This window comes from Neolamprologus brichardi, chromosome 14, assembly GCF_056152115.1.
Source record: "Neolamprologus brichardi isolate AB-2024 chromosome 14, ASM5615211v1, whole genome shotgun sequence".
Taxonomy (NCBI): domain Eukaryota; kingdom Metazoa; phylum Chordata; class Actinopteri; order Cichliformes; family Cichlidae; genus Neolamprologus; species Neolamprologus brichardi.
In genome coordinates, this window is record NC_142117.1 from 34,429,290 (window position 1) to 34,450,873 (window position 21,584).

The 21,584-nt window shown below is 40.8% G+C and overlaps 1 protein-coding gene across 2 annotated transcripts in view; it reads left to right on the forward strand.

Annotated features, from left to right (window-relative positions):
* The window catches only part of nova2 (NOVA alternative splicing regulator 2), a 94,324-nt gene that overhangs the window by 62,126 nt on the left and 10,614 nt on the right, over positions 1-21,584 (forward strand). The gene's annotated exons all lie outside the window — the stretch shown is intronic.

The following is a 21,584-nucleotide window of genomic DNA, read 5'->3' on the forward strand; positions in this document are numbered from 1 at the left end:
TGAAGTTGAATGAGGCACAACATGAGGGAAAACAATGATGGCAATACAGATATGTGCGCACACAAGGGAGGACGAGAGAGAGCGAGGGAGTAGAGAAAAGTAATATTAGAAGGAAATATTTATAAAAAGGTGGAAAGATCAAAAAGAGAGTGAATTAGATGAGATTCGTTGTAATATGCGAACATAAAACAGGCTGCAGTTTATGGGACATGAACACGAACACGTGACATCAACTGCAGGCCTGCCCACCACACACACACACACACACACACACACATGCTGACTATGCCAAATCCCTAAATAATCATCCCAACAGGAAATGACTTCCCGCTAAGGGAGGAAGTGTGAGCGAGTGTCCAGATCACTCTCTCTCTCTCACTCACACACACACACACACACACACAGTGTGGGCATGACTTATAGCTAATCTTACCCGAAAGTACTCAACTGTGTGTGTTGTTATATTTTCATAATATTAATTGGCAAAAGAAAAAAAAGTACTGGGTGCAATCTTTAAATCTAGATGTTCCCAGTTTGACACAGGTATATAAAACCAAGCACCTAGCTGTGCATTCTACATTTAGGAACATGTGTGAAAGAATGGGTCATCCTATTGAGCTCACTGAGTTTACAACAGGCAATTTAAAAGGAAGCCACCTTGCAGCAATCAGTGTGAAATCAGTGTGAAATTCCTTCCCACCTAAATATTCTGTGATTAGTGGAAGCATATATGAGCCACAGCAACTCGGCCACAAAGTGGTAAACCACTTAAGGTTACAGAGTGGATTGACCGAGTGCAGAAACGTCACCAGCGCTCTGCTGAATCTGTAACTGCAGAGCTCCAAATCTCCTCTGGCATTAACATCAGCACAAAAACTGTGCGCCAGGAGCTTCGTGGCATGGGTTTCCATGACCAAGCAGCTTCTCTAGGTGTAATGCGTAGGTAGCTCAGTGCGTCTGTCCATACAGATTTTAAACCCCTGGACTTTGGTAGTGGTAGAAATATTGCATTCAGTGGTACAGAAATGCATCAAAGGCTTGAACTTAATTTGTGATATTAGGAAGAAACTGTCCATCCACCGAGATCCAGATATGAGACATTTCTAATATAACTTTTGATCACAGTGCATCAGTCTTCATCAAACACATTGCGGCTGATTTATTAAGTTAGTGCATTAAAAGCAGGACTGTGGTTTTAGCACATACACCGGTGTTATCGCCCCACACTATATTGTCTGGAGCAGCACTCAAAAGTCAGAAGCAGCACAAGTGTCACCATTTCACTAAGTTGTTGTTTGCCCAGAAACTCTGAGTTCAGTGCTTCGCACAGACTCGGTCCACTGCTGATCGCACAACTAAATGTGAGTGCCAATACCAGCTGTGTAATGGAGGACAATTAGGGTGGCCACATTGATTATGATCCCAATCTGTTTAAGTGATTATCATCATTCTCTCTTCATGATTGGTCTCATTGATTAGTCAAGTCTGGCATTGTTTCCATCTATTGACTCTTCGGGCTTGCCAGACAGTGCATTCAGCCATGCCTGTTGGCACTCACACACACACACATACACACAATGCACTAGACACTAAAAAGTGTAAACTATACTTAAAAGGCTGTTAAAGCAACCACACATTTAAAAAACGAATCTAAATGTATTATGTGTGCTGCAGAGTGAAAAACTATTTATGTGCCAGAACTTTCTATTTTTCTTCTTCTTCTGCTCTCAGTCCGGGTGTTGCATTAGAGTTGCGTACATTTTCCCTCGTTGTTTGCGATTTCTCATCCTCTGTCATGAGCAGAATTTGGGGGCTGGGGAGGGGAAGGAGCGCTGCTACGCCTTTATAGTTTTGAATAATTACAGTTATCAGACTTTTATACACACAGACACACAACAAAGCCCTCGGAGACGGTGTTTTCGCAGAGTGCACAATTCTGAGGTGCCGTTATAAAGAGAGTTTTATGCATAATTAATCAATTCTGGGTACACACACACTCATACAGAGAATTCTCGAGCCCACACATACCCAGCAGAGTTGAACTCAAACGGGCAAATTGTTCAAAAAAGGCTGCTGCGTTTTAAAAGCTGCTGCATGCAGATAACGATGCTGAAGCGCATTAGCACATCTGGTGTTTTGTTTCCCGGTGTCTGAAAAGTTAATTGCATCATTTTAGTATATGTAGTACTGGAAAGGCATATTATATGTCCAAAAGTATGCGACACCCATGGGTCATGGTACCTATCCACTTCCATCCCATTCAGTTAGGAGAGCATAAGTGAGTGAGCCACTGACGCTGGCCGATAAGACTTGGCTTGTAGTCGGTGCAGCAGTTCAGGAAACTGACAGATGGTCTTACGGCCTGTTAAGTTTTTCCACACCAAACTCAGGTTTCCGTGGCCAGGCAACCATTGCAGGCTCCAGGGAAGTTATTGGGTGAGAAATGGCAAATTATAATTTCTCCACTTTTGTAGGCGGTTTTGTTACTATTGGACTGACCAAGGTTAGCTGCTTCCAGTTTCCAATCTGAATTATTTATTTAACTCAAGTGTTCTTCTTTCCCTCCGTATACAGTTAGTGTATATGTCCAATTTGCCGCTTGTGCATCATGAGCCTGAGCCGGAGGCTGACCGACAGCTGGGTAATGCTATTTTGGATGATACGAGCAGCCAAAGGGAGACAGGCAGGCTAATAGCTGTTGATATTTAGATACTTATAATAGAGGGTGAATCCCCTGTTGCTCTTTAGGCTATTTATACCATGTTAGAGAGGCAATCAAATGGACTTGGGCAGCCTTTGACAATGCACAGATAAAAGACATGTTCTCACACATAGAAGGAGAACACCCTCACTAAAATAGCCTCTTCGGCCATGCTGGATACTCACTGTAAATAAAGAAAAAGTTGAGAAAACTGATAACATGTAAGCAACTTGGTTGACTGGCTGTTTCAATTTTCTCAACTTTTGCTTTTGTTTGTGCTACGATTTAGTTCTGGTAGTTAGAATTTTCTTGTTCAACCAATTACGATATTTCTGTGAGGTTAATAAAACTTTTGTTTTGGCACAGTCCTTTTTCACCAGACTCCCTTCCTGACACAAATCTTCCATTTACCCAGGATTGGCAGCAGCAGTGGGATTACACTAGCTTGTGATCCCCACGGCACAATGTTGGGGTTTGTGTTTCCTCCTGGCTGCAAACTGGAGATCTTTTGTGTGTTAGGCAAACACGCTAACTCCTACGCTATTGACATTTTGCACATTTTACACATTAACCCCTCAGGGATAGCTGGTATGTATCCTATAACACTATAATAAAAATGAAGAGGACACACAATGTCATCTAAAACATTATGTTATGTGTAAAAACATTTGTCTAACAAGCAAAAGGTTTCTTGTTCTACCTCGTGGCTTCCAGGTACGATCACAAGCTAGTGTAGTATCACTTAAGTCCATTGGGAGGATTACATGTGGTGTAAAAGTCAAACAAAAGTTGAACAGTGTATCTTAGTTTCTGTCTTTAAAACTGAAAAAAATCAAAGAAAAATACTCATAAATGTAACATGGAAGATAGTTTGTCAGCGATGAGTAACCAAACACACTACGCTACATAAATACACACAAATGCAATGTTGTCCTTAGTAAGATGAGACCTCTTGGTAGATCCTCACAGCATTTTAAAAGCGTGGCTGTCATTGTGCAAACGCTTGTCCGACCCATTGTAGACAAACTCACTTTGACCTGCTGAATGGATCTCATTTACAAACACACACTCACACACATGTGCCTCTGAAGGATGACTTGGCGCCCCGTGTAGTCGACTATTCTGGTTTTGGATAAAATGTCCTCTCCTCCTTCTTCTTGTCGAGGCCGCGGCTGTTGTAGCATTTGCTGTTGGCATTTACTGTTTGACCCCATAGGACTAGCTGGCACAGAAAGAGGGGAGCAGCGTGAGAATTTGAGATATCCAAAGGGTGTCTGTGGGAGGAAAGGAGGAAAAATGTCGGAACAAAAGACTGGGTCAAAGAGGGAAAACAAAAAAGCGTGAAAGGAGATGACATAAAGATAGATCGAGAAAGGGAGAAGACAAACAGAGCCAAAAGTGCTAGCCTGACTGGCCGAGTGGGTGACTGAAAGCTGGAAGCAGATCTGAACTCTTGTTAGCCGACAGCTGCAGAGTGACAGAGAGCTTCAGTGGAATAAGCAGCTGCTGATAGAAAGAAAAACAGCAACAAGAACACCGACAGACAGCACGCCGCACTTCAAGGCCGCATATGAGCTGGGTGAATTCTTTTAATGAGGTCTGAAGTGATGTACAGATGAAGAGAATTTATTGAAGGATTTCATTACCTTTATTATTCATTGCTTGCCTTTGTTTACACCTCCAACTGCACTCTTGTAAAACACCACCATGCCCCTCTTCACACGGTGGCACGTGCTAATGTTACGATGGACAGTGTTGATCCAACTTTAAATATTCATAGACTGTGAGTGCTCTCAACAATCACTCATATATGTTGATGCACAAATATTAAACAAGTTTTTTTTCTTTAACTTTAACCTACATTAGAAAATGTATCTCATTACATAAAGTTGGAGTTTCATAGATTACATAGATTACGTTGATCCATTAAGCAAAATAAAGGAAGTTTCTCCTATTTTAAAAGCAAAAGTTTAAGTTATAAGCAACTATTTCCTCCCAGTACAACACAGTTAGGAGATTAGCTCCTCTGCCTTAATGTGCTGTATCTCCAATCACACTTCCACACTTCCACTTGCTATTTTCATTGCATAAAGTGCACTAACAGTGAAAAGTATAGCTACATGAAGTGCATCCAGATGTCTGTGCACATAATTCCCAAACAGTTAAGTGTTAAGTGAATTATACACTTCTCACCCTGTGTGGTTTCTGTGCAGAAGGGGGGTTAGCATCAATCAGTTTTTAAGCTAGTAGGAGGAAGCCATGCTTTTAGCTAGCATTCTGTCACTGATGCTAGACACGCGTTGGTGACGATGGCAGAATTACATCAGGGATTAAATCTACTGTAAGAGTGTTGAAGGATTGTTTGGCATTCATGTTTATATTTTGAATGAAGATGAATTGCTCAGACGCTTTACAAGTTGTCATGTTGTGAAACTAAAGTAGCTAGCTAGCATCACAGCTACAGTCGAATGCTGCAGTGGTCATTACTAGTAAACGCAGTTTACTGTCTTAGATTTAAAACATCATTACTCTGTCAAAATTCACCCACCACACTACCAAGTAGGTATATTGTATATAGTCTACCACACGGAAGAGTATTAATTGAAGTATCTGACCTGAAACACAGTACTGGTTAGGTAGCTTAATTTATCCACTTGATTAATTTAATCATTTTTTTGTATCAAAATGCATAATCTCCTGTTTTATGCAACTGTAACTTTAGTGTTAGACTTACAGCTGTAAGATGGATGGGCTTAGGTCACAGTGATCTAAATGAAAGGCCATATGCATGTGTCCTCTCGCTGCTACAAGGGCAGTTCATCTGTAAAAGATCATAAGGACAGTGTGTGATAATCTGTGGAGGGATATTGCCCAGAAGGAAAATATGATCCAAGCATTATATAAACGCTGAGATCCACTGAGCATTTATGTAATGTGCCCTCCAAGCAGAGTAGAAAGTAATATCATAACAACTACAGGTCTGTGGAGTCTGCAAGGGATTAGAATTTACCCATCCACCCACCCGTCCATCCATTTTCTTAATCACATATCCAGTTAAGAGTTGAAGCCATGATAAATACTTTGTTTATGACCCGTTTAAAAGAATCACTATTGCCATCCCCACTTACACATGTTGGTCACTTTTAGGCAGGTCGATTTGTGAAGGTGGCAACACAGCTCGGGTGTTTTTGTGCTATTTGCTCCTCCACAATGTGGTTCTAACAGTCTCTCGTATTCTGTCGTTTTGCTAAAATTATAACTTGTGGGAGATGACGTTTTAGATTACCAGCAGTTACCTCCTCTTTTTATGTGCATTATTGATCCACTCTTCACACAAAAGCCTTCCTATGCAGACGAATGTAAACATCAGTGATTGTTTAAAGGCAAAGCACCCTGGAGACTCCCCAGACTGTGTTTGTGGGCGATGTAGTAAAGCACCACCTACTTCATATGGCCAGTAAAGCATGCCCTCTCCCCTGTTACTGTTGCATTATGCTGTTTAGATATAAGCAGCCGTGTCGGAGCTGCATGTCCCCTGTGAGATCATCTGCAAATGGTCTGCGGTTTTGTTGTGGTATTTTTCTGGGGCTATTTTCAGACCAAGCTGGCCTTTATTCAGACTGAAAACAGCAGCAGCCTTTTAACATTGTTATGCCGTAATAACAGACACACACGCACATGCCTCTACTCGCATCAGCTCCAGCGTTTCCCAGCAGCCACTTTGTTTGGTCATTTCCTGTGATCTCTCACCTCCTTCGCGAACACCTGTTTCCTACTTCCTGTTATTGCAGGCCTGCACAGGAAGTGTGCCGTGAATGCGAGGAAAACATGGAAGGCCCCTGACTCACTTTGAGTCAGATGATAGAGGTGGAGTGTAAGACTCGCAGCTTAGTTGGCGAGAAAGGAATAAGTCAGCTTCAGCCAAACGATGAGTCAAACACGCCAACAGTTAGGAAAAGTTCTGTGTTGTTGCTGCTGATCAGTGAATGAATGCACCCGGGATTTTGGCATTATAGGATCGGCCGATCATTTCATCACAAAAGGCTGACCACTGTGTTGGCTACCATGAATGACAAAAGCATTATGATCATAAAGTGGCGTAAACAGACTCCTGCTCCACAAGATCACATTCTTATTTTGTCAATTAACTTTTTATAAGATTCATTTTTAGCCCTTAAGGTTTTTCCTGAATCTATTGTTAATTCCTCTGGTAACAAACCAAATGGTTTCATTTTTGTGTACTTCTGCAGGAATTGTTTAGCTCAACTCGACCAGTTAGTGGAACCCAACCCAGTATTTTGTACCTTGGAGGACGTGATTTACCTCATCAGCCTTTTCCTCATGGTTAACAGTAACTGCCCCACCCCTGAAAATAATTTGTGCAAGCTGTTGTTACTGTTTATAGGTGCATTTCAAAGTTAAGCAGCCTGTAGTGGCTGTGTGAATGAGTGCATATAAATATGTGCTGCTTCCATTACATTTAGATGTGTTTAACATTGTAAAAGCTTCTATTTTTAACCAAACTATGACTTTGTGCTTAAACAAAGACAAAAAGAGAAAACAAAGAGAAGCAAATTCAAGATTTATGGTTAAAAGTTGCTCGTGTTAAACTTTTTCATCGGTTATTTCAGATGTCAGGAACAAACCACTTGGCGAGGTGAGTTGGTTCCTAGGTTTCATTTCAGAGATGTTTAAATCCAGGCTCCCCAAAACCCTCCACTGCAGTAAGATCGGGATCAATGTAGGTGTCCCAGATAAGAGCAGTGTTGGGCAGTAACGGAATACATGTACCGCCGTTACGTATTTTCAATTCAATTTTATTTATATAGCGCCAAATCACAACAAATGTCGCCTCAAGGCGCTTCATAGATACAGAGAAAAGCCCAACAATCATATGACCCCCTATGAGCAAGCACTTTGGCGACAGTGGGAAGGAAAAACTCCCTTTTAACAGGAAGAAACCTCCGGCAGAACCAGGCTCAGGGAGGGGCGGGGCCATCTGCTGCGACCGGTTAGGGTGAGAGAAGGAAGACAGGATAAAAGACATGCTGTGGAAGAGAGACAGAGATTAATAACAGATATGATTCAATACAGAGAGGTCTGTTAACACATAGTGAGTGAGAAAGGTGACTGGAAAGGAAAAACTCAATGCATCATGGGAATCCCCCGGCAGCCTACATCTATTGCAGCATAACTAAGGGAGGATTCAGGGTCACCTGGTCCAGCCCTAACTATATGCTTTAGCAAAAAGGAAAGTTTTAAGCCTAATCTTAAAAGTAGAGATAGTGTCTGTCTCCCGAATCCAAACTGGAAGCTGGTTCCACAGAAGAGGGGCCTGAAAACTGAAGGCTCTCCCTCCCATTCTACTTTTAAATACTCTAGGAACAACAAGTAGGCCTGCAGAGCGAGAGCGAAGTGCTCTAATAGGGTGATATGGTACTACAAGGTCATTAAGATAAGATGGGGCCTGATTATTTAAGACCTTGTATGTGAGGAGCAGGATTTTGAATTCAATTCTGGATTTAACAGGAAGCCAATGAAGGGAAGCCAAAACAGGAGAAATATGCTCTCTCTTTCTAGTCCCTGTCAGTACTCTTGCTGCAGCATTTTGGATTAACTGAAGGCTTTTCAGTGAGTTTTTTGGACATCCTGATAATAATGAATTGCAGTAGTCCAGCCTGGAAGTAATAAATGCATGAACTAGTTTTTCAGCGTCACTAGGATATTTCTAATTTTAGAGATGTTGCGCAAATGGAAGAACGCAGTCTTACATATTTGTTTAATATGTGCGTTGAAGGACATATCCTGGTCAAAAATGACTCCAAGGTTCCTCACAGTGTTACTGGAGGCCAAGGTAATGCCATCCAGAGTAAGAATCTGGTTAGATACCATATTTCTAAGCTTTTCAGCGCCGAGTACAATGACCTCAGTTTTATCTGAGTTAAGAAGCTATTAGTTATTTAAAATATAAATAACTGGCGGGTCAGGACTGTTTGGGTTTTGTTTGACAGCTACGTTCTGTAGTTCAAGGTGGCAGTGTTACGGTTGCCATGGTTACAGGGTGACGCTCTCTCTCTCTGTGTTTCCTGGGTGAGAGAGGCCTTTTTGTTGTTGTTGTGCTAAGCTAATAGGCAGAATGCTACAGGTATAGCTCTAAAGAATGTAGCATCATAGGCAGTGTAGTCCGTGCTGCAGGGAGAATGGACTGCCATACACGTTATGTGTCTGTGAGCGAGGGAGGGAGAAAAGGGAAAAGTACGAGCTGTCATCGAGCAAAAACGGGAGCTGGAAGCATGTAAATATAATAATAACCACTGCAGCCAAGAAGAGAGCCTGACGAGCCCAGTTGTAAGTAAGCTATTAAGACTCGACTGTACACCGTGTTCGTGTTTTCCTCCAAAAACAATTAGTTCCGTTGGAGCAGCCTTTCAACGCCTCTCTCTGTCTCTGGCTAGCAAAGTTGACCCAGACAACAAAGTAAAGTTATTTTTCGGCTACGAGCCGACACAGAACCCACCGTATTAGCCAGAGGTCCCTTTACTACGGTTCGGAGCCGCGGACCTTCAGTAACAGTAATAAATCACAGCAATAGTACATTCATGTAGTTGTGAACAGCATGATAATATATTAAGTAATCCAAAGTATTCAGAATACGTTACTCTCATTGAGTAATGTAACGGAATACGTTACAGAATACATTTTGGGGCATGTATTCTGTATTCTGTAATGGAATACATTTTAAAAGTAACCTTCCCAACACTGGATAAGAGGCAGTCGATGTATTCATGTAGGCTGTTAATATATAAAAAATATCTGTCGTTGCTTTAGTTTAGGGCTAAATTCAGTCAAAATTCAAGATGCAGATGTTTTACGCAGGATTTTACTCTGCGATTTGCTTTCTTACATAACATTTCATCCATTTTTTTTCTCCCGTCAGTCCTGTAATCTGCAACGTCTGCCTCGCTGCCGAGTCAGCGCGATTACAGGCGCACTCTCTATTTTTCTGTCTCGCTTATCTGCTCCAAAGACAGACGATTGTCTGCGTTTTATTATCTCAGCCCGAAATTCACATTGTACTTCAGGGTGTAGACCACACACGCGCAGAGAATGATCAAGTTAGGGTGTGATCTCATTCATTCCTCAGACACATGTGTGTGAATTGATTAAAAAAAAGAAAGATGAAGCTTTTTAATAGGTGTGATGTGCTTGCAAAGGAAATATCTCACACATGGAGAAAAGAAGAGAAGGAGGAGTTTGATCTCCCCGTCTCATGTTTTGTCATCTGATTGGTCCGCGCGCAAACAGACTTGTGGTTTCTCCCCATTTAAAACAATGTTTTTCATTTTCTACATTATCTGTAAGTATTTGCAGTTAATCCTTCGTCTTCATCTCCACTGTAGCAAGCTAACGGCGTCTCTGAGTCTATATGCTTCTGAGTTAATATTCCAGCCAAGAAGCGGTTCATATAACAGCAGACTGAAGCTGGTGTGGAGGAAGAAAAAAACATCTCTGGGTCTGGTCTTGTAATGCTTCTGAGGGGGATTTAATGAATATTTGCAAACATTCCTCATGTCTAATGAGTCCTGAATGCATAACACCATCTTATTCAGATTCTGTTCAGTTAGGTTTAGCTCACTTTCTGTTCAGCGATAGATGACTGCTGCCAAATCTTTATTATTGATCAGGTTGGCGTTTTTATTGTTCATCTGTGATCAAGACGCATCCAAAAAGTAAACAAGAGGCTTTAATTCTCCAACATGAACTTTAGAAATATCACACTCTTAGAAAAAATAACACAAGTGGAGAGCATATTGCAAACTCATGTGCTAGAATTAAATAAAACATTTTGAAATATATGAAAAACTTAAGTAGACGGTTTTATTTTATTAATGCAAAAGAATAACAGCACACGGTGTGGATGCTTTGGATTTTGCAGCATCTGTTTTATGACTAAAATTGCACATCAGTAATTCTGCATTATACCTGTTTTGAAGGACAGGATGACAGCCAGGAATAATCCTCCTGCTGCTCAGACACTCCCTTTAAATCCCCTGAAATAAGTCAAAAGCTCCCTTGTCATGACACCCACCCGAAAAGCTTAAAAACAAATTAAAAAGACCACATCGGTACATTTTGTATCTACGTTTTTTTAACGCGTCGCATTTAAATGTAAGCAAATTTTTTTATTTTCAATTTGGCGACCTAACATGCAGTGGGTTTAGGCGAATAAAGAAAGAATGATGCTTAAAACGAACCCCCAAAAACACTTAATGTCCTTGAAGCGGTTTTATTTTTCTAAAAGCAAGAAAATGTGATGTAATTTTACGTTGCGCACATATTCCCTGTGATGGCAGCTTCTCGGGAGAGAAACGCTCATCATGGCGCAAGAACAAGACCTGAGGTCTTTGGAAGTTCGATGATGTGGTATACGAGCTATAAATTCATGTGCGTGGGTATGTATAGGAGTCTGTTCTGTATATGCGTCCAAGTTAACATCATGTTCTCTTGCTGTTGGTCATTGTAGCCCAGCTCTTCTGTCGTTCTGTTATTTTTAACCTCTAAGGGGGTTTCTGTGCTCCTGGGCGAGCCAGAGAATGAAAGAAGAAAGCCGGTGAGAGCGGTGGAAAAAGAGGGATGACACAGGGAGAGAGGGGTGTCTAAGCCTGTGGATCAGTAGGAGGCAGATTAAACTAAAGTCCCCTGCTTAAGACTTCAAAGTTCAAACTGCAGCAGCCTCAACAGTTGTTCGCCATCCGCTCACATTACGTGTTTGTGCGCGTGCGCTCACGGGAGATCGTCGAGAACATGCGTGTTTTGTTTTGTTTGTGTGCGCTTGCCTGTCCTTGTTTTTCTCACATGGATATGGATGAAACTGCGAATCGGTGCATGATGATGTGTGTGTGTTCATGTTAGCATCCACTGATGACACTGACAAATGTCCTTGTGACCTGGATGGATTGCAACACAACGTCTGTAACGTAATGTCATCATTACATCATGACTTATATAAATAATAAATAATTATTTATTATTTATATAAATGATATTTGTAAGGCATCTGATATATTAAAATTAGTATTATTTGCAGATGACACAAATATTTTTTGTTCTGGGGGGAATCTAAAGCTGCTGGATACAATTACTTCAGAAATGTGCAAAATTAAAAAATGGTTTAACAGGAACAAACTATCGCTAAATCTAAGTAAAACTAAAATAATCTTATTTGGGAATTCCCTTAGAAATGCACAAGTGCAGATTCATATAAATGGTGTGGAAATTGAACTTGAACTTGAACATAAGTTTCTTGGTGTGATTATAGATGATAAATTAAACTGGAAGTCTCATATAAATCATATACATAACAAAATTTCAAGAAGTGTCTTCTTGAGTAAAGTAAAACACATTCTGGACCACAAATCACTCCACATTCTCTATTGTTCCCTGATTGCACCGTATTTAAATTACTGTGCAGAGGTGTGGGGCAATACTTAGAAATGTTCGCTATCATCAATCTTTATATTACAAAAAAAGGGCCATAAGGATAATCCATAAAACCGGTTACAGAGATCATACAAATCCACTATTCTTAAAATCAAAAATTCTAAAATTCACAGATCTGGTTCATTTTCTCACTGCACAAATTATATATAAAGCAATAAATAACCTGCTTCCTGACAATATTCTAAAAATGTTTTCTAAAAGGGAACGGGGACACAATTTGAGGGGGGAATTAAATTTAAAACATCCTCGTATCCGTACAACATTAAAACGTTTTTTGCATCTCTGTGTGTGGAGTGAAACTGTGGATCAGACTAAGTAAAGATATGAAGCAATGTCCAAGCATGGCACAGTTTAAAAAGCGGTTTAAGGAGATGGTTTTTACAGGGTACAGGGAAGAGGTAGAGATTTGATAGGGTGTTCTTGTCCAATATTTTCATGTGTGTGCGGGTGCACGGGTATGTTGGTATGGGTATATATATATTTGTAGGTTGTGTATCCTTTGAGGTGTTAATGGGGTTATTGAAAATGTGTATATGTGCGTATGTGTATATACGTATGTATGGATAGATAGAAACATATATGTATATATATATATAAAAAATAAAATAATTAAAAAAAAAATACACATGACATATAATGTAATTGCAAGGAGGTATTTCTGTAGCCTATAGATTACTAGATAGTGGAAAAGGGGTGGGATTAAATAAGCTCATGCTTCTTCCTGCTCCTTTTTGAACATGAAAGTTATTTGTAGTTGTGGTTGCTCGTTTTCTTTTTGTTTCGCTTTGTTTATTTGTCTCTTTTAATTCTATGTTGTTGTACTTTTTTAACATGTTCAAAATAAAGATTCAATCAATCAATCAATCAATGACAATCCTAAATTTTAATAAGGAACAGGGTGCTAAAATCAGGTAGCGGTTGTGTTGCATTCATAAATGCCATTTGGATATTTTCAGTCAGAAGTAAACAGAAAGGATAAATGCAAGTGAATTCTTGCAGGGATTTGGATAAATGTACATGTGAAAAGCAGGCGCGCTATTAGATGTTTCTTAATCCTCAGTTGATTTTTTTTGTTCCCTGAGTTTCGTTGGTGCACAAGTAAAAGTCTCAAATAAACAATGCAACCCTGATTTTTCTAAATAAACTTGCACAGACTTTGTTTTCGGCTAATCAGAATGGGAACAGGAGCCTCTTACATCTCAGGAGATTCCAGACAAACCATTTTGCAGATTTGGTGTTTCATGAAATTTGATTGAACACACACAGGAGGGAATGACTCGAGAAAGGCAGCTGGCCGTAAAAGCTGCGTGTTAATACGTCTGCACGTCAAGGTCAAACCCTAACAAGCTACTGCGACGTGCAGTGTCTGTGCGCGTACATGTGTCTGCGCCAGTCGTTAAGTTTGCTCGTGAAATGAAGCATCGCTCTCTCGGATCGTTGCGCTTCGGTGATCCCGGCGCCCCTGTTAGCTTATCACTTTGACTCGTCTATGCGAGACAAAAAACAAATACGTACACACATTTGGTGATACACAAAGTGAAGTGACACGTTTTGATTGATGAAGCAAAGCAAAGCGTTTGTCTCCTGCAGCCTGCCTGCTTAAACACAAGGACGCGGAGACAAGTGGACCATATCGCGGCAAGCAAGAACATCTTTGTAGGGCGTTTAATTATAGTCTGTCGACGTTTCATTAATCTTCTACATTTTAACAGATTTATTAAAGCACCTAGTAGCTACAAAGGTTCCTTCTGGATATAATCACAGTAATATAATATGTTTTATGTCAGATCTTGGTAATTATTTGTCCATATATTAAATGGCAAATGTTTGTCAGTCAGTGTCATTCACCGCTGATGTTTTCTGCAGCACCATCAGCAGATACAAAATACTGAAGTTTAGTGTTTTCTTCTATGTCTTCTTCTTTATAATTTATTTTAAATTGTACAGTTATTTGGTTATTTGTACATTAGGTTGGAGACTTATTTCCTGTAACAGATATCCATTGAACATCCGGTGAGTAATGTATAAGGTTTATTGGAGTTTATTGCTTAAAAGCATGAAGAGCTAACTGGTGGAAGAAGATTAATGAGAGTGATTAATGTCTACGACATGTCGAGTTAGGATTTGATCCAGTGTGACAAACTAATCAGTTCCAGAAAAATACCCAAACATCTCTCGTGTTGTTGTTTTGAACCGTCCCAAGAGTCAGACCCTGAACACGCTCCAAGTTGTTCCTGAATCCAATCATCCCGATATCGATTCGGACTTATCTGTTAAGCTGGCATCCCTGCTGAAGTCGACACTTCGCGTCCCTGCTCCTTCAAACTATTTGCATGAGCGTATTCACGAGCAGGAGATTGGTTTTGACCTTCGACCTCAGCCCAGCAGCTGCAGCCGTAGGGCGTTCTTGTCAGCAGCTGGATGGAAGCCAGACCTTCCTCTGCTCTGTGGAAGAAAGTTTCTCCCAGCAGATATAAAACTCTTCAAAGAGAAGGGGGGAAAAAAATCAAATGAAAGTGGGAGACACCTGAGATCAGAAAACGTAGAAAAAACTGAAACCTTAACAAAAAGCTTTAAACCTGAGCAGCTAACGGGGGGAAAAAATGAAAGAGTTGTCACTGGAGGAGAGATTGCCTGCGTGCTGCCAACTGTCACATAATCTTCTTTGTGGCAGCTCGGCAGAAAGGTGCTGGGAGCATGGGATTGTGGGTAGGTAGGAGCTGCCTGGCTGAGTCGGTCATTGGAGCGAGTCAAAGCAACGGCGTCAGCTAAATAAAAGCAGGATAAAGTTGATGATTTCATATTAAAACTGTGTGTGTTTGTGTGTGTGTGGGAGTGGGAGTGAGTTGTGTTTGACCTTGCAAGAAGAGCTTCGCTTTACTGAACACAGAAAATTGAAAGAAATGAGCAGTGGAAAATCACAACAGTACAGCACAGCATAAGGAAAGACGCAAAGACTACACAGCTACGCGGCTTTAAGGGACTGACAGATGTTTTAACGTTTGTGAAACCTTAAAAAGGAAAAAAAAACAATATGGAAAGAAATAAATGCGAGAAAAGAAAGTGAAGCGAGCGGAGGAGGAGTGGAGACAAATCTAGAACCTCATTAGCAGAGAATCAGTCGGCTATAAAGATGGTAGATGTGATCGGCAGCACCAGGAGGGATGCAGACATCACTGTACACCACTGTTTATCCTCCCACTTCCACACCGACACTCTGTGGATGTGTGTGTGAATGTTACAGTGCAGAGTGCAGAGGATGAAAGGGCTCATGAGCAAAATCTTTTCAGCTCCTTCCTCTCTGCAGTTCTCCTGCTGGTTGTCGCTTAATTATTTTATCCCTCGTCTTTACTTTCACCCCCACCCGGGTCATCTGCTCACTGCAAAGCAACCACCCGGAGAACGTTGCCCCTGAACAGACCCGTCCCGGAACATTTTGGATGTACGGTTAGACCGCTGTATGAAATCTAAGGCAGTGCCAAATATCTTATTTTATTTTTTCAAATTTTTCACAAATCTTTGGCAGCTTAGAGGATATCTGTACAAATGTTTACATCCAAAGTTTGACTGTTACTTAACTTATAAGCAGTGGATATTAGCGTAATCATCTGTTCAGATTAGAATGAGCGTTTGCAGAGTGTTTGACAGTATTTTACACCATGAAGATTTTTCCTGCATCATGTTAAGAAAGGATCGGATCACGAGTGCGTTTGTTAACCCTTTAAGGCCGATAGGAGCAGGGCACGCTCTGTTTTGCGTAACTATTTTTAAATCCCTGTAGCACTGCAACCACATAAGCTAGCACAATAATTTTTTTGCATATGAAACCGGAGGAGTTGTACTTACATCTTATGCCATCAGCTTGTTTTAAGTCCCAGTTTCCTTCCACATATAGCTTTGCAAAAACTGGATAAAAAGCACTTGCGGCAACAAAAAAAAAGTATTCCAGAAACACGCTTTGCGGATCCGATCAGCTGTTTGTAACACTTCCTACATCCATCAGCACGAACTATCGCATGTCCTCCATGTCCTGCCCGAAACCAGAAGTGACGTCATTTTGCGGAAATGTACTTTTTTACCATCAGGGCCTTATGAGCCTATACTGGTGTTTTTAAAAGTTATGTTTGACTTTATGACTTTGTGTGGTTTCTGGGATGCTTAGGACTCATATTGCACTGCTGGAAATAGTTTATTTTGATGCATATGCTGCTTTTTTTGCAAATTTGCATTATAATATTTATTTTTGTTTTTCCTGCAGTATATAAAAATTGGTGTATTTCAAAAATAAAACCATGAAGACACTTAAAATAAATTTCCTGTGGTGGGAAACTATTTTGTGCAACTTTTTTATATTTACAGTTTTGAGGGATAAGCCTCTTAAATTTCTCTAACTAGAAATATATGTTAAAAAAGCAAAAACGATTTTACATTTTTTTGTAGTTTATTGCACTTTTTGGCAATTTATGTAATTACTATGCACTTAATGCAGACATATTATTAAAATTTGGGCTATAATGGTTGTATTGATGTATATCAACTTGAAATGCTCCCAAAAATGGCTCCACAGCATGTAAAAATATAATATAAGCTCTGGCGGACTTGGTTCTATGGTAGGTCTTAAAGGGTTAATCTCACCCTAACCAGAGGCTGTAGAATCATCTCTAACAGCAGTCTTACTGAAAAAGACATTACCCACGGCTTGCCACACCACACCGAAGGAGGATGGCGTAGCCAAGGCGCAGCGCCAGGGTGCTTCTTTGATTTACAACAGTAGCATTTCTGTGTAATAACAGTGAACTGAGTCAATGTGGAAAAACTTAGGCATATTGTTAAAATTGTGCTTGTTTTTCTCAAGATTTTGCAGGCTGTGAATCACCAGTTTCGTAAATGGGTGATTCCTTAAACTTTCTTCTTTCATGAAGAAGAAAGTTTTCAGAATGTACTTGCAATGCAAGTACATTCTGAAAACTTATTATGTTATGGTTATGTTATGGTTTGCATTTTGTCGAGCTCCCTTTTATATCAAATTGGGCTGGATGTGGTTAATGAACTAAAATGAGTTTGACATCCCTGGATTAGACTAAAGGAAAATTTTAAATCATGGTTACCATAAACAGTTTGACCAAACGGCAGCCAAGTAAATACTGTTAAACATGTCTAAACGCATGTGAAAGGGCTCATTTAAGAGACATTTAGAAAGGCCTTGATAGTCAATTACAATCAGTTATTGGTAAACAAAAACAAAACAAAAAAAGATTCAAATTCATGTTCAAGATTTGTGAGGTCTTGTGCACAGTATCCCTGCATGTTTAGCCTTTCTAATGATTTTCAAACCTTCATCATTTCCCATCACACGCACATCTGGACACATTATAATTTCAAAACGCTTTCAGTCATTAAAAAATAACAAATACTGAAAATTGCACACATTTGTGTGACCTCTGAGAGTTTGTAGATTATCCGTTGTGACATAACCAAAGCACTTAACTTCTCTCCAAATGAATGAGGTGCGTGAGATATTAAATGTAGAACAGTTGGGTGCGCTGCACTACAGATCAGGTTGATTATTTTGTATCACGGGCTGCTGTGGCTCAGGTGGTAGAGCAGGTTTTCTACTAAATGTGGCAGTTCTGTCCCCAGACGCGCCACATGTTGTGTCCACAGGGAAGACGCTGACGCTCCGAATGGCAGGCCAGCACCTTATATTGCAGCTCGGTCACCAGTGATGTGGGTGTGAGTGTGTGTGAGTGGGTGGATGATGCAACAACAACATAAAGCACATAAAACTCTATGTTAGCAAAGTACATTTATTGTGACTTCACTGTAATATTATTCAAATCAATAAAGGAAAATATTTCATGAATGATTTCACCCCCATTCTCTTTCAGTGCTTTATAGTATTAAAGCTCTATTGTGTAAAGAAGGAATCCTTAAACTCGCTCTGCCTCAGCAGTGTTCACACTTTGTTAGCACTTTGCTCTTCTCCTGAATCTACGCAGGACGGCAGATTGTAGCGAAGCCTCCGTTAGCAGCAGGACGCTAAGAGACATGTTGAAGGAGCATCGCTGTGTTGTGCCTCGCCGTAACAGCTTGCTAATCAATAGAAACTAGCTACAAATTTCCATTCTGTCTGAGAGGAATGACGAACCGACAAAAGAAAAAAAAACCTGTTAATCCCAAAGAAACGTCTCACAAACAAACAGGCGAAAGATAATTTGTTAATATTCAAGTTGAAGCAGTGAGAAGCAAAAATGTGACGCCGTCTGCAGGTTTGAATTTGCTCTTGTTATCCGCTCCCTCCTTCACGCTTCTCACTAATTTTCTATTTCTATGTAAATTCATCTCCCGCCTGACAGAAAGCTGCAGTGCAGAGCACACGGGATCCGGCGTGGCAGCAAGCCTCTGTAATCGAGGCTGCCTCCACACTATGTTGCACGGCTTAAAACTGCAGCAAATGGGGGCTGGGGGTTAAAGGAGAAGTGTCAGACAGGGAAAATAATGAAATGGCCTTTACATTCTTCCTGCTCTTTTTTCCCATCGTGCTCTACATGGAAAGCCAGAAAACAAAAAAAATTGTGTCTCGGCTCATGTTTTATCTCAGATTGTTGAATCAATAATCCCCTTCCACCATCTCTTTCTCCTCTTTTACTCCCCTGTCTTCATCAATGCCAACTCAGTGATGTTTTCCGCTCGCTGTCCTCCCATTTCTCCGACCTAACATCTCTCTTTCTGCACTTAATAAGCATTTTTCTCACTCAGACAGACCACAGATAGCAGTCCAGGCAGGGCATTCATTTATTTGCTCAGTGGCTGATGTGCAGCAGAAGTCCACAACATCTGCTGCAGGTTGTTTGTTTCTATTTCTGTTGTCTTGTGTGCACAAAAAGAGAAAAGGATCACATATTGCAACAAGTTGCAGCAGAGGGCTTTTTCCGTTATTGCTGTTGAATGCTGACACGAGTCTCACACTTTCCTCTGGTCTGTTCCTGGTCAGCAAAGCGATGCTTTTATCATGCACGGAGGTCAGCGCTGCGGCAGAGTGGGATGCGTCACTCACTGCCTGCGTCAGTGGAGCAGCAGCGAACCCTTCATATACGCAGTTCATTCAGACTTTAGCTCCCTGCAGACATCAGATCTGTTTGTGGCAGACAGCCCTCGTGTAAACCTTTTCATACAAAAGGGTTATTGTAGATTATCCACCAGTAAACTGAGGGCAAAAACAAATAGATAATTTTATCTTTTTGAGCGTTGATCTCATTTTGCACTTACCACCGATATGAACAACCAACAGTGTATATAAAGCAGCACAAGTAAGCTTATTTAACAAAATGAATATGAATCACTTCAATCACCTGTCCCTGAAAAGTGGAAACGGCAAACTTTATAGCTAACTGCATAATGCCCTTGCCATAAACAGAATTTAACCTTAGAGCAAACCCAGAGAAATCACAGAGGGCAAATTCAGTGAAATGTGTTCACTTTTAGTCTGACTACTTGGCAAGCTTCTCTGTAACACCATAAGAGAGTTATACAAGACTAAATCTCTATGTCCAACTTAAAAGGTCATACCTTTAATATCAAGATAGCGGCATAAAAAAGCTAGAAAAAAAAACTATGCAGTGAATCAGCGGATAGAAACTTAAAAAAAAGAATGTGTTGCTTTTGTCTCAAAATAACATTTAAAAACAGATTTTTTCCCAGCAAGCTAGACTCCTGTTACAGCTGTTCAACTCTATAAGGCATTAACGGCTTCATTAGTGGCTCAGTCTGCACTGTCCACATGTTCAGCGTCTCTGGCTCCTCCCAGCAGAGCACTTGAACGAGTTCCATTCCAAATCAGATACATTTAGCTACATGTTTACAAAGATAAAGAATAGGTGTTAGAATTGCCACCAGTTCTAACTTTCAGTCACATAGTTAAATGTTTTTTGTGGAAGGGGTGGAGCAATTGCCACCACTGCGCCTCCCGTAAATTTCACATTAACACCTACGACGATTTTAATCTGTTCATTCAGCAAAACATGAAGAAGAGGGAAGTTGCAATTCCAGCAGATCAACAATTCAATTCAATTCAATTCAATTCAATTTTATTTATATAGCGCCAAATCACAACAAATGTCGCCTCAAGGCGCTTCATAGATACAGAGAAAAACCCAAAAATCATATGACCCCCTATGAGCAAGCACTTTGGCGACAGTGGGAAGGAAAAACTCCCTTTTAACAGGAAGAAACCTCCGGCAGAACCAGGCTCAGGGAGGGGCGGGGCCATCTGCTGCGACTGGTTGGGGTGAGAGAAGGAAGACAGGATAAAAGACATGCTGTGGAAGAGAGACAGAGATTAATAACAGATATGATTCAATGCAGAGAGGTCTGTTAATACATAGTGAGCGAGAAAGGTGACTGGAAAGGAAAAACTCAATGCATCATGGGAATCCCCGGCAGCCTACGTCTATTGCAGCATAACTAAGGGAGGATTCAGGGTCACCTGGTCCAGCCCTAACTATATGCTTTAGCAAAAAGGAAAGTTTTAAGCCTAATCTTAAAAGTAGAGATAGTGTCTGTCTCCTGAATCCAAACTGGAAGCTGGTTCCACAGAAGAGGGGCCTGAAAACTGAAGGCTCTCCCTCCCATTCTACTTTTAAATACTCTAGGAACAACAAGTAGGCCTGCAGAGCGAGAGCGAAGTGCTCTAATAGGGTGATATGGTACTACAAGGTCATTAAGATAAGATGGGGCCTGATCAACAGATCTCAATGATGGCCCACATCAGCTGGTGGCTTCAGCTGATATCTTGCTTCCAGTTTGCAACTCTCACATGCAAGGCGGCTATTAAATTACTTTAGTTAGCCTACAGTTATTGCACCCTGCATGCTGCTTTGAAACCCACCTCCGTGTGGTGTCTGTCATCACTAACTCCTGCTCCAGCCTGTTAGTAAGGGGTTTGCTGCTGCTTTTTCCTCCTCTGGCTCTCTTTTTACGATTGTGGACGCACAGGGAGGTCCCAGAGCAAAGCCGTAATGCCAGATATGAAGTACTGCAGATGAAAATAATCAATCATCTTTTGGCTATAGTGGTCCTGGCTGAAACGGGCTCCAGCTGTTAAGAAATGCACTGTGAATCGATTCTCCTTTAACTGTGAAAGACTAAACGAAGTGCGTTATGTTCATTCATCGACTGGCGAGCATTACTGTTCTGTTCATTTCTGTACGCATGCAAGTTAAATATGCTGCGCCGTGTTTGGGTGTGAGGAGAGTGTGTACATATGTGTGCCTCACTCCCTTTCACTACCCTTTGAATGCTGGAGCTGTGTTTCCATGGCAACGCTGACCCCTGGGAGTCAATGTTATTTTTTTTCCACACAAGTAGCCTCTTTGCAATCCCT